The 13515-nt window shown below is 53.3% G+C and overlaps 1 protein-coding gene across 1 annotated transcript in view; it reads right to left on the bottom strand.

Annotated features, from left to right (window-relative positions):
* The window catches only part of Psd2 (pleckstrin and Sec7 domain containing 2), a 49057-nt gene extending 35900 nt beyond the window's left edge, over nucleotides 1-13157 (bottom strand). Inside the window, exon 1 of the mRNA XM_051163372.1 lies at nucleotides 12972-13157. The gene's annotated coding sequence lies outside the window, so the exon portion shown is untranslated. The remainder of the gene's footprint in view (nucleotides 1-12971) is intronic.
* Between the last annotated feature and the right edge of the window lie 358 nt (nucleotides 13158-13515).

Genomic DNA, 13515 nt, shown 5'->3' with positions numbered 1-13515 from the left:
ATTAAAATCATGTGACCCTGTGTGTTCTAACACTGAGCAGAAGATGGCTGGGAAGAGAGAGATCTGTGGCCCCAGCTTAGGCCATTGCCGCTATCTAGAGTTTTTACAACTGTACTAAATTCAGATTTTACACACACACACACACACACAGAGAGAGAGAGAGGGGGGGGAGGGGGAGAGAGAGAGAGAGAGATCCCACAGATTTAAAAACATCTTCAAGCCAAGCTTTGAGCTACCAGGCTCTGAGCTAGGACACCAGGAGCCCTAGGGGCTTAGCGCTAAGTAAGGGAATGTTTCTGGCCTGCCCTATATCCCTGCTGCTGCTGTTGCTATTTCTATTGGTTCCCTCCAGCGGCACACCCAGGGGACAGCAGGAGGTCACCTCCTCAACTGAGACTCAAAGGGGAACATAGAAAGGAAGAGAGGGAGTGGGGGCTTGGAGCTTGCTGTCTGAGTTCAGATCCTCCAGTCGTCTCACCAGCCTAGGCCAACAGAGCATTAACTCAGAGCCACAAGGTTTGAGCCCCCCTAAACTGCCAGGATGTCTCAGGCTCCTGTACACAGGCACAGAGGTGGAGCCTGGCAAGGTGGGGAGCCCTCAGGTTAAGATTCTATCTGAGCTCCCTGAGGTTACTTAAGTGTATAAGTGGCTCTACCTGACGCCTAAGCCACAAAAATGACCAAAGCTAGGACGATGGGCAAATCAAGGGTTTCTTGGGTGACCCCTCTGGCACTCTGTAACTACTAGAAACTGCTTCAGGAGATCCCAGAACTACCTGCCCTGCCCTGCTATGTCCTCCTTAAGCTTCAAGCAGGATGGAGTTTCTGCCAGGACTGGGCACTGGCCTGTGTCCTCAGTTCCCGGGGCTGGACAGACAAGGGGCAGCATTGAGCTCTAATCTAGGCAAGAGGCCCAGAGTCCTTGCCTGGGCTGAGGGCCAGTAGAGCCCAGAGCAGATGAGCCTTGGGAGGGATGCACAGAGGAGATGGTTCAAGGCAAGGGGTGTGAAGCAATGTCCCAGGTCCTCACCGATGTGGTCCTCCACAGGATGTGACCAGGGACTCCCTCTCACCTCCCTGGCCTGTGTGAAACCCTCTGTGGAGAGTGATGCTAAGGTCATGGATGCTGAGAGGGGTGGGTAACCCACAGAACAGCAACTCTGCAGGGTGAGCAGCAGCTAGGCTCGACTCCGGGCTCAGGGGAGACTGAGGCACGCACCTGGGAACTGCACACGATCGGGTCTCCTCTGCAGCTGCAAGGACTAAAGGTGCAGGCTGAAGCCTCCCATGAGACCAAGGCCCCAAAGTCTCAGCCAAAAGAGTCAGCCCAAAGAAGTGGCTGTTGCTGCTTCCAGCTCTGCTGTGGCCAGAGCAGGGAGGAGCTGGGCCACTGAGCATCTGTCTTGAGGAGGCAAATGACAGGCTGGCAGCACTCAAGATCCCCTGTGGCTTGCCTCTGAGCCTGATCCAAGCCCCTTCCAGGAGCCTCTCACTCACTCCCCACAGCCCTTGGCATGACCTTGGGCTGTCAGTGGCCTCCTTTAAGCACCGGCTGAGATGGAGACCGTGATGATAGTAGAAGCCCCTGAGCCAGGAGTGACTGGTGAGCCACACACTTTCGGGGTGTCAACTGCTCCTCAGGGAACCCTGTCCCCTTCTCTGCTTCCTCCATGGCAGCTGTAGGGCACTGCAAAGACAACCCACGCTGTGTGCCTCCCTCCAGCAAGTCCCATCACCCTTACGCGAGAACCCAGCCTCCCCAGCGTGGCCTAAAAAGACGCTGCCTGAGCTCATTTTGCTGTTTCCTTGCCAGCCACACCGGCCTCTTTCTGCTCCCCACACTCATTCCCACCTCAGGGCCTTTGCACCAGCTGTACCTTTGGCCCAGAAGGTTGCTTCCCCGGATCATTCGCTGATTGCCTTTCCATCCAGTCAAGGCTCAAGCCCAAAGCTGCCCCCACCCCCAATAGAGGTCCTGCCTGACTATGCAGCCATGCCCCTCTGAGCTTTAGAGTGCCAAAGAAAATGGAAACTCTCCTTTTTTAATTAGTTTTTAAAAATTTGGTATATGTGTGAGTAATTCTGGTATGTACACACATATGTGTAGTTCATGTGCATGCACGTATGTGTGGAGGTCAGAGGTCAGCATGGGTCCTCGGTCACTCTCCATCTTGTTTTTTGAGACAGGGTCTCTCACTGAGCCTGAAGCTCACCAATTTGGTTAGACTAGCTGACAGGTGAGCTCCAGGGATCTTCCTGTTTCTGCCTTCCCCTCCCCCCCCCCCCGATCCTGCCCCATACTGGAGCTACAGGAACACACCACTGCACCCAGTTTTTTATATCAATGTTGGGGATCCAAGTGGAGTCACCAGCCTTGCTCATGAAGCACTTGACTGACATATCCATCTCTGAAACTTTCCAAACCCCCCAATATGACACTAGGAACATGAGGCCAGTGAGGCCAGGCACCTGTTATGGACACAACTGTCCAGAGCTTGTGCCATGTCCAGAACATAGGGATGCTTTATAAATATTTACTGACTGAGTAATTAGGATTATTACCATCTCCACTTTTAGCAGAGGCTAGGCAACATTGAGAGACATACTCCGAGCAAGGCTGCTTCGGGGATGGACAAGTCTATGGTTCTCTCCATATTAGGGTACACGCCAGGGACTGTGGGAAGAACCAGAACGGGGCCAGAGGTCTTTCCAGCAGGCAGACTCCCAGCTGGCTTGCTCTGTGAGACACCTGTGTGCTTGGCTGTGCATAGCAGGCACTTGTGGGTGCATACACATATGCATGCACGCCCAGGCCCACACAACACATTCTCTGGATGTCGAGGTGGAGTGAGAAGCCTTTCAAACCTAAGGGCAGCGTTAAGGACAGCAGACCTACACTGTTGGACACCCACGGTAGAAATTCTTCCACCTTCCACCTGTGGAGAACCTGAGGCCAGGGAGAGGGGCAGCCCAGAACTCCAGGCTAGGGTGACAACGGGGAATGCCATAGCTACACACAGTGGCAGCAGAGGGTTTGGTGGTCGGTAGATAGGCCAGTTGATGGAAATAGTGCCTATGGCAGAACCGTGATGGCTGCTAAGACACTGAGAGCTACCCAGGCCAGGCAGAATCTAAGCCTCTGGGGTATTGAGCCCAGGCCAGGAATTCAGAAAGGTCTGCGGATATTGGTGTAGAGGTATTGAGACCACAGCTGTCCCAGGCACCAGAGCTGGAAGGCAGGATGCTGTATTTGCCTCCAGTGTTCTGGGGAGCTCAGGCAGATGAACCACGGACCTCACCTCCCCACATCCATCAGGCTGAGGATCTCGCTCAGCACCTGATGAGGTTCGGAAGCCCACCCCAGATGGACTCTCACATGTGCAAAACATCCAGAGTCTGTTTGGAGAGACTCACAGACCTCTAAAACCCACATACAGACCCCCCCGGAGGTCTCCCCTTAAAGTTGCCTATACTGCCCATGCTGGCAGGGGCATGGGTGATTCCTGTGGAGCCCTAGAAATGCTGGGTCTGGGCCAGCTTGGGCCCCAACCTGTCCAGGAGCTTTGCACTTCAGACACCTGTCCACAGAGCTCCACCAGGGTTTCCTGGTCAAAATTATAAAAAAAAAAAAAAAAAAAAAAAAAAAAAGAGAGAGGCGGTGAATGCTCTCACTTGTAAACCTACTATCTGCCTCTGGGACCCACCCTGAACCCTCCCATTGGCCCCATGATCCTTGTCCCCACAAATCCTATTGTACTAATGAGCTCTCTAGCTCATATCATTGTTAGCACATGGATGGGTTTACACACACCAAACATGACAGTCAATGTAAAAGGCTGGCTGGCATATAGCAAGTGCTGGGAACAAACCCTGGCCAGCTATGTCTTCCTTCCTCGCTCGCCCAGATGTGAGCACTTCCAGGGCTCACAGGAGTTTGCCACACCCGTGACAGCATGGGTAGTAGGCCACTGTGAGGGAGACTTCTGGTTGGTGGCCCTAGACCACACATCTTATTCTCCTTGCCTCTGCCTCTGCCAGCCACAAAGCCCTAAGGCGAGGCTCTTCCTGTCATCTAAGAGGAGCCTTCCCAAGCTGGGTCAGTCAAATACTTCAATAGTCCAGTCCCCCAGGGGAGGAAGAACCCAGGACAATATGGGGGAAATGGCTATCCAGGAGCCCCATGGACCATCTCTTGCTCCCCACCAGCCATGTAACCTCGGGAAGGTCAGTCATCTACCTAAGCCCCAGAACCATGCACAAAATGAGACAATCTGGCAGCACCTATTTCACATGGGGTTACTAAAGGAAATGGGGTGTGAGCTGAACCCAGGGAGGGGCCTCTTCTATTCTGGAAGCCTCCTAGGTCTTCAGAGGAACCAGCTGGCTCCCCATGCCCTGGGAGGGGTGTTCACAGAAAAGCATCCAGTAGCACAGGACATTTGGCCTTAGAGACCGTTGTCCTTAGCAACTGTCAGAGCAGGTTCCAAGGCAGGGGCTTCAGAGGCCCAGTGTAAGGGAAGAGACGGAGAATGACTTCTGTGGGACCAATGCGGTGAAAAGAGAAGGAACCCCGCAACCTTAGGCAAACGTTTAAGTCTTAGCCACACCAGCACTCCCACCCAAGGGGAGGCTCGTAACTAGGCCCCCCCCAACAAGGCACATGAACCACACAAGGTGTTAAGTAAGAGGCAAAAATCTGGGTCCTGAGTGCCTGTCCTCTTCAGGAAGTGATGGCTTGATGCTGGTAACAAGCCCTGTTCATTCTGTCTGCTAGGAGGCCAGCCTCCTGTGGGCTATGGAGGTCCAGGAGGCCTCTTTGTAACCTCAGGGATGGATACACATTTGCATCCATCCGCATGTGTCCACTGGGACTTTCAGGGCCACTCCACAAAGGTCATTCCTAGATACCTCCTAGCATTCTTCTCCCCCAGTGCCCCCAGACAATCAGCACCCACATTTACTTAACATTTGCATATATCAGTATGCTTCTTTGGAGAAACCTTAACACTAATGAAACCCACAGTGTCCGTTTTCAAATGCCAAACCATGTAGAGCAGGGTTCCCCACCCCCAGCCGATCTCCGTGCAGGGTACAACCTTCACTGTCTAGACTCACAAAGAACCAGGATGTGCAGGTTCTGGCAGTCTTTAAACACCTGACCACTGCTCTGCTTCCCTCCAACTCCAGAAGATACCTGGGGCTCACCCTGCTTTTAGGTCCATGGCCTGGGTGTTGTGTCAGACCCTGGGAACTACAGGGGGCCGACTGGGTGCAGGTCCTGACAATCAGCTGCAGGGTACATAGAGGAAGCCGCCTGCCAGTTTGGGAAGCACAGTGTCTGGGCATCTCCCCCAGTCTCCTTCAGGAGCCAAGAAGGTGAACTAAGGGTTCCACCCCCTGCCCCACTTTCTGTCCATTCCAGATGCTTATGTTCCCTAGTAGCGCCAAGGGAACCCCCCTCTCCTTCTGACCTCTTTCCATGTGGCTCTGCCCACATTCCCAAGACCCTCACTACCTAACCCTCCCCTACCAATCCCCCCCCTCCTTCCTCCTTCCTCCTTTCACTTCTCTCACCTGTCCTGGCTCTGTGTCAGCTTGCATCTGACAAAGGTCATGACCTCCAGAAATAAAATAGCACAGTGCTGCAGAAAGAAGTTAGCTGGGGCTATGCTGAACATTCCCTCGGTTGCCTCGTCTCTCACCCCTGGCCCCGAGAGAGGACACCTTGTGTCTCAACGGGAGGAAAGCAAGAGAGTCAAGACCCTGTGCAGCCAAGAGGATGGAGGTGCCATCCCTGAAGGGGAGGCATGGGTAAGCAGGGAGGAAGAGGGGAGCCTCATGTTGAAGAAGCTGAGTTACAGGCACATGGTAGACATGAAAGTTGAAGTGTAGAGCAAGCATCTGAAGCTTACAGGGAAAAGTAAGGCTGGGGCCATGAACACACGATGGAGATGTGGGACCAGCAAGGCACAGGTGGCACTTAAAGCTATATAGTACTAGGTGAAATCAGTATAGAGTCCCAACCAGGCCTCTGTGCAGGGGCTGAGTCCTAGAGTGCTCCCATTTCAAGGGAGCCAGCAACCACAGTTGAGGAACAGCACTCAAGATGGGAAGCAAACAGGAGGATGAGGGACCTAGGAGCCAAGCAAGAATCTCAAGGAAGGAGACAGAATGTGGGGTGTTGCAGGCAAGGGTGGGAAGCTGTCTCCACTGTACCAATATGGAGGTCACTGGTGACCTTGAGAAAAGCAGTCAGGGAGTGTAGAGGGGAGCTCACAACGGAGTCAGACAGGATGTGAGGAGAGGGTGTGGAGTCTAGCCTTTGCTAGAAAGGGGAGTAACACAGTGTCCCTGACTGGAGACAACAAGAGACGGAACAGCAAGGTACTCCCTGGTGAAATGACCTAACAGAGAGAGGAGCTGTGATGCAGAAATGGGGGGGGGGCATTTGCTGAGCAGTGTCTTCAGGCAGGAGAGAGGCCATAAGATCCAGCACACAGGCTGAGTGGTAGCCCTTAGGCAGGAGAGGGACACCTGGCCCATGGTGGCAGGAGTAAGGCAGGGCAGAGGTGCAGAAGAGGGGGATGGGTAATCTTGGTCTGTGCAGAAGCCGAGACTTCTGTTTTCTTAAAGGCTTTCAGGTGAAAAGAGTGCAGGCAAGGAGATCCCAAGTGTGCTGCATAGCTTCATGTCAACTTGACACAAGCTAGAATCACCAGCGAGGAGGGCACCTCAGTAAGAAATATCTCCATCAGATCTGGATGCAGGGCATCCTCTTGATTAGTGATTGATGGGGGAGGGACCAGCCCATTATGGGGCCACCCCTGGGCTGGTGGTCCTGGGTTCTATTAAAACAAGCAGGCTGGCCAGGCGTGGTGGCACATGCCTTTAATCCCAGCACTCGGGAGGCAGAGGCAGACGGATCACTGTGAGTTCAAGGCCAGCCTGGTCTACAAAGTGAGTCCAGGACAGCCAAGGCTACACAGAGAAACCCAGTCTCAAAAAAAAAAAAAAAAAGAAAGAAAGAAAGAAAGAAAGAAAGAAAGCAGGCTGCCAGTGCTGTTGCTCTTCCTCACCTCCCTAGGGCACTAGTTACCTCCCCTGCCATGCCACTCCCTGCTGTGCTGTGCCTAGCCCACAGCCTTCTCTTTGTCTGCCCTAGCCTGCAGGAGGGTCTGTCGAGGTGAGGCAGCACTCAGACGGTGAGAACCTTACACAGAAGTTAATGTGACTGCAGAACTGAGAACTCCCTATGTTTTTGTCTTAAGCTACAGGATTTCTTTTTTACTTATGTAACAAGCATATTTTGTGATACTAGATTAACGTACCTGATACTTATTTTTACCTAATAAATGGTAGAACTACAAAAAAAAAAAAAAAAAAAGGAAGATAGAAAGAAAGCAGGCTGAGCAAGCCATGGGAAGCAAGCCAGTAAGCAGCACCCCTCCATGGCCTCTGCATCAGCTCCTGCCTTGGGTTCCTGCCTTGTTTGAGTTCCTTTCCTAATTTCCTTTGATGATGAACAGCAATATCAAAGTGTAAACCATAAAATACCCTTTCGTCCCCAACTTGTTTTTTCATCATGGTGTTTCATCACAGCAATAGAAACCCTAAGTAAGACACTAGGTGAGAGTCAAAGAAGAAGTGTCAAGCACTTCTTGGGTGCTTGGTTCTGGTGGTGGGCGATGGTTTCTGGACCATGACATGAGTGCGAGACAGCTGCAGGCCCATCTGAATTCGTGGGTTGGACTTACTGTGAGAGCTGTGGAGTCAGGTTGTGGTTTTCCTCAGACACTAGGGAGCACTTTAATGGAGTCTGATAAAGTAGAATGGGGTAAGGAACTCGATTCTGGGAGCGAGAGAGGTCTCCTGACTTCTACAATATCCTGTTCAAGTATCGTGGCTGGTGCCTGGTAGCTCACCACACCCTTGCTGCAGGTTGCTGCCCTCACTACAGAAGAAGTTGCAGAAAGGGTCAGCAACTTGAGAAGCGCTGTCCTACCATCCACAGTCCACCAACCCAAAAGGCTTCTCAGTCTCTCCTGGGTGTCTCCCCTCCACTGTCATCCCTCCCAAGCCACAGGCAATAGCTCCCTGTTCATCATCTGCTTCGAGCCTGACAGTGAGGCTGTCCATCTGCCTCTGGGTTCTCCTTACATCCCTCCCCCCCCAGACCCCTGTCCCAGTGGGCCAGCCAGCCACGCAACCCGTGAGAAGCACTGCAGCAGAGGGCACTACACAGTTCCCAGGTATCTTGTGCTGGACCACATCATGGCCTCCTAAAGGAGTGTCCATCCAACATGCTACCCAACCGATCCTGTTCCTCCTCAGAGAACCTTCCAGTGCACAAAATGACCCCATCACTTTAAAATCTCTCGGGGATTCCCAGAGAATCAACTCTAGTCCTCATTCTCCATGGGCTGTGTTCTGGGTCTCTCTTTCCTCCGTGCCCCTTTTATTTGCCACAACCCCCCATAGCCCTCACTGCTTTCTCAGGCCTCCCTTCTCCGCTCATCAGCAGCACCTGGAGGCAATAAACTCTGAGCTCGATTTTCTCCGCTGGTTGTCCTCTTTCCAGCATCTAGTCTGATAGAGGTTTGATCTGTTTTGATGGTACTTAATGCTACAGGGATGACCAAGTGGATGAAGTTCTCGATGGAGGCAAGAACAAGAGTAGATGCAGTTGTACCCTCAGCCCAGTGGCCTCATATAACACTATTTCATGTGTCCCTCTGATGTGACACTGAAGACAGGACGTCACCTATGGGATACATCCAAAAATGTTTAACACGAGTCTGATCAGGATCAAGCCAGAAGACAAATCCAGACCATGGGAGATTCTACACAACTCTAAAATTGAAACTTAAAAACTTTTTAAAAGGTCATTTCCTTTCTGCCTCCTCTGCCACCATGGTGCCTGTGGAAAAGCTTATGGTAAAGAAGGGTAGGCGAAAGGGGCAAGTTTTGAAGTTCACCCTTGACTGCACCCATCCTATGGAAGATGGACTCATGGACGCTGCCAGTTCTGAGCAGTTCCTCCAAGAGAGAATCGAGGTGAACGGGAAAGCGCGGAATCTTGGCGGAGGTGTTGTGACCACTGAACGGAGCAAGAGCAAAAGCACTGTCACTTCTCACCAAAAAAGTATTTGAAGGACAATCTATGAGCCGGGCAGTGGTGGCACACGCCTTTAATCCCAGCACTCAGGAGACAGAGGCAGGTGGATCGCTGTGAGTTTAAAGCCAGCCTGGTCTACAAAGGGAGTACCAGGACAGCCAAGGCTACACAGAGAAAACCTGTTTGGGGAAAAAAGAAGGAGGAGGAGAAGAGGAGGATGAGGAGGAAGAAGAAAAAGTTGTCTCCTCCGAGACTGTTTGCATGTCACCACCAACAACAAAGAAGGTTCTGAGTTGTGTTACTTCCAGAATAACCAGGATGAAGAAGAGGAAGAGGAGGGCAAGGATTAAGAGACATTGGTCTGGAATGGTTGTAGTAATTCACAAATAAAATTTAGGAACAACAACAACAAAAGTCAGGTGATTAGCTAAGCATGGTGAGCATGCTTGTAATCCCAACACTAAGAATGTGGAATCAAAAGCCAGGCAGCAGTGGTACACGCCTTTAATCCCAGCACTCAGGAGGCAGAGGCAGGTGGATCTCTGTGAGTTCAGGGCCAGCCTGGTCTACAAAGTGAGTTCCAGGATAACCAGGGTTGTTACACAGCGGAAACCCTGTCTTGAAGAGGGGGGAGGGAGGATCTGGAGTGCTGCCCAGTGAGTTTAAGGCCAGCCTGGGCTACATAAGACCCCTATCTCAAAATGGAGGGGGGAAATGAGATTAATCCAGAACTAAAATACGATGAAAAATAGTGTATTTTCCTTGATCAGAAAAGGATTTATAGCCAGGCAAGGTGACGCACTCCTCTAATCCCAGCACTCAGGAGGCAGAGACAGGCAAATCAATGTGAATTCAAGGCCAGCCTGGTCTACAAAGTGAGTCCAGGACAGCCAAGGCTACACAGAGAAACCCTGCCTTGAAGAAAAAAAATTTATACCCAGCTGTGGTTGTGCACAACACCATACTCACGAAGCAGAGGCAGGCAGATCTCTGAGTTCAAAGCCAGCCTAGTCTACAATGAGAGTTCCAGGACGGCCAAGGCTACACAGAGAAACCCCACCTTAAAAAAATCAAACAAAAAGATCCATCACAGATACTTACAAAAGTTGTTACCAGAACCACTAGAGAAATGTGAATATAGCCTGAATATAAGGGCAAACTGATTCATTACTAATTATTTAGGTATGATAATAGTTGCAGGGAAAAATATCCTTGACTCGGGGAGTTTGTGTTGAAATAGTCTGAGGTGATGTGTTATAAAACCTGCAGCTTTCAAAGGGTGGAGAGACAGGGAGGAACCAGCAGGGCCAGACGTTAGCCGTGGCAAATCTAGGTCTCTGGGTGAAGCGGGTGTAAGTGTGTGTGAGATGTGACAAGACAGAGGCAGGAGAATGAAAGTAGTACAGGAAAAGGCCCCCAAAGAGCATGGCTGCAATCTGGGTTTCTGAGCAAGAGGCCAGGAAAGGATGCAGTCTTGGCACAACCTGGACCATGGACTTGCCTTGGCCTGGATACCGGTCACCCACACATACAGGCACAACTCAGGCGAACTCAGCACCCACAATGGGCCTGCCTCCACTGTGAGCAGAGGACATGGCCAGACCCCAAAGAGACCAGCAGGGCGTATCACAGCCAAGGCAGGACCTCCCATCTTGGCTAAGCTGTGGCAAGGAGCCAGGTGTAGCCCTAGACCCACCCCACCCTCAAAACATCCCGTGAGGGGTGACAGCCAGAGTCTATTCTCCAGTATAAGGAGCCAGGCTAAATATGGAACCCCAGACACAAGAGGCTTCTCAAAACAGATTTTCCTGGAAAAGACCATCTGGCAGAGGAGGTCCAGAGCACCGTCTGCTAAGAGAGGAAGCTTCGGTCTCTGCAGGCTGTTCAGAAGGGAAATGCCTTCACCTCACCTCCCCAGGAGACACCATGGCCCTCCAAGGTCACTCCTGTACAAATGGGCTCGGGCCCACCTCTGTCCTAGGCTGTAGTTCCAGGATAGAAGACGAGGTGGCTGGAGACACAGGTCTGAACCTCAGAAAGTTCTGCCCAGGTGTACATCCTACCTCCCTCCACAACACAGCTGCTCCCTGGGCCCCGAGGCCTTTCCATAAGGAAGAGGGCAATAGTGGTGTCTCCCTCCAAAAGTTCACACGTATTCCGGTACCCCACACAGCAGCTGTGCTCCATCAGTGGAAGCAAGAAGGCATTGTGACACCCCCAGATCCTGTCTTTTCAGTCTTGTGGGGAAAATCTGCTTGGGCTATGTGTCCCCCTCCCTGGTAATGAGCAGACAGGGCAAGCCCACAGGAAGGAAACCTCTTGGTCTGGTACAGGGCACTGCAGAGCTGCAGGGAGAAATCCCCCAGGCATCAAGACCTCAGTTCTGCAGGAGGCAACAGTGGAAAATGCCTTCCAAGAACACCTGACACACCTCAACCTTTAGCTGGTTCTCACTTACCTACTACCCCCAATGTATGGAAACCCCCTGAGGGCTCTGGCCTTACCTGTAGGCCCGCTGTCTCCACCAGGACGAAATACTGTAAGAGCCCCACTCAAAACCCACTTCCTTGCACCATGCAGCAGGAGAAAGGGCTTTAGGAGGAAGAATTTTCTCCTCCAGACCCCCGACTGGACAAGGAGAGTGGCTGGCCCATTGTCTTAACGTGTAGACTCCACGCCACAAGACTTCTAGCTTCCTTGGGAGAAGGGGCTCTGTTTGCCGGGAGGGGGGAGCAGGGGGGCAGGTGAGGATGGGTTTGGAGATGGCCCCCTGCTCCTCACCCACTAGCCTTTCAAGCTAACTGAATGTTATTCAGAAAGCGGATCTTGTCTTCAAGCCCTGCAGAGGACCTAGGAAAAGGCCAGTGTTAGCTCCAGGGCCATACTCGGGCACCAGCCAAACCCAGACTGGGCTGCCTGGCCTCTGTCACCTCAGCCAAGCTTGTCTGTCCTGAGCTGCCGAGAGTCTTGTGCCCTCTTGCATCATAACTGTTGCATCTGCCCCCAGATCTCTTCCTGGGCCGGGCAAGATGGACCTAAGACAAAGGGGTGGGCAGTGGGCCCACGGTCTTGTGTAGAAACAATGCCCCGGTTCTTATTTCAGAGAGTCCCAGATCCTCCAGGGACAGGAGTCTAGGAGAGAGCCAGCTGGATAGGGTGGCCCCCATATCTGGATTCCCTGCCCCACCCAGCCCCAGCACTGGGCTCCGAGGGACCCCTCCTCTCATTCCGTGAAGCCTGGCCTTGCCTACTGCCTGCCACGCCCCCATGCGAACCCTGTGCTTGCAGAGACAGAGAGAGGCCTGGCCACCAGGCCTGCCTGTCAAAGTTGGAAAACTGGAAAGAGAAATAAATCCTCCAAGAGGCTCCGTTGTGGAGGTAGCTGTGGCAGGCCCCAGAACACAACACCCCAACCACGGACCACCAAACTGACACTGGCACCCCCACAAACGCACACAGACACTGATTATACAAAAGGGGGAGGGGACCTGGGGGCAGAGCCCAGGAGACAATTGGGCCGGCAGCCCCGTCCTCTCTCCAGGCGGGACTGGGGCTCTTGGCGGTGCCCCCACTCCCCGGCCCAGTCCTGACCATCTTGGGCTTCCTCTCTCTGCCCCATCTCCATGACAACCGCATCCTTTGGATGCTCCAGCCACCACGGAATTGATCTCCAAATGTAGCTTTGTTAGCAGACCCTAGCGGGCAAAAAGGGCGGAGGGCAGCTGCCGCCACCCACTCTGTATTGCTCTCCCCACCCTGAACCCCCTCCCGGGGTCTAGCTGGCCTCTTGAGGAGAGGGGCGGGGTCCTGGAGCATGCAGGCCTTGGGGACACAGTTAGCCCGCGGCCCTACTCACCGCTTGGGTCCCAGCCGCTGAGTCCCCGCTCACGGTGGGGCCATGCCGAGGCCAATCCTGGACCTGAGGTCCCGTGCGGCCGCCTGTTGGAGCTCCCCGCGTCCGCTTTCTGTCCCCTCAGGTGTTGGAGCCTCGGCAGTGGAGAGGCTGAGGAGAGAAGGAGGGGACCGACTGCAGGAGGGAGGGAACAGAGCAGCGAAAGAGGGAGGGAGGAGCGGGAAGGACGAGAAGGGCGGGAGGGGGGCGGGAGGGACGGGTGAGGAGACTGCAGGGCGCACGAACAGCCCGGAGGGGACAGTGGCCACCAGGAGGGCCTCCCCCCGCAGCACCTGGCCACAAGCGTCCGACCTTATGCTGGGCGCCCACCTACCAGTGGCACCCACCCGCTCTGGCTTGAGCTGGACCCTTTAAGAAAGTGGGGGAGGGGAGTTCCACGAGGTTCCACCCCCCTCCTAACTCGGTCCAGCCTCTGTCCTCGAACCCCTGGCCGACCCAACCACTGTCCCTCAGGAGAACCAGCTACCCCAGTCAGGTGAAGGAGGGA

This window comes from Acomys russatus, chromosome 20, assembly GCF_903995435.1.
Source record: "Acomys russatus chromosome 20, mAcoRus1.1, whole genome shotgun sequence".
NCBI classification, from domain to species: Eukaryota; Metazoa; Chordata; class Mammalia; order Rodentia; family Muridae; genus Acomys; species Acomys russatus.
This window is presented reverse-complemented; position numbering and strand designations above follow the sequence as displayed.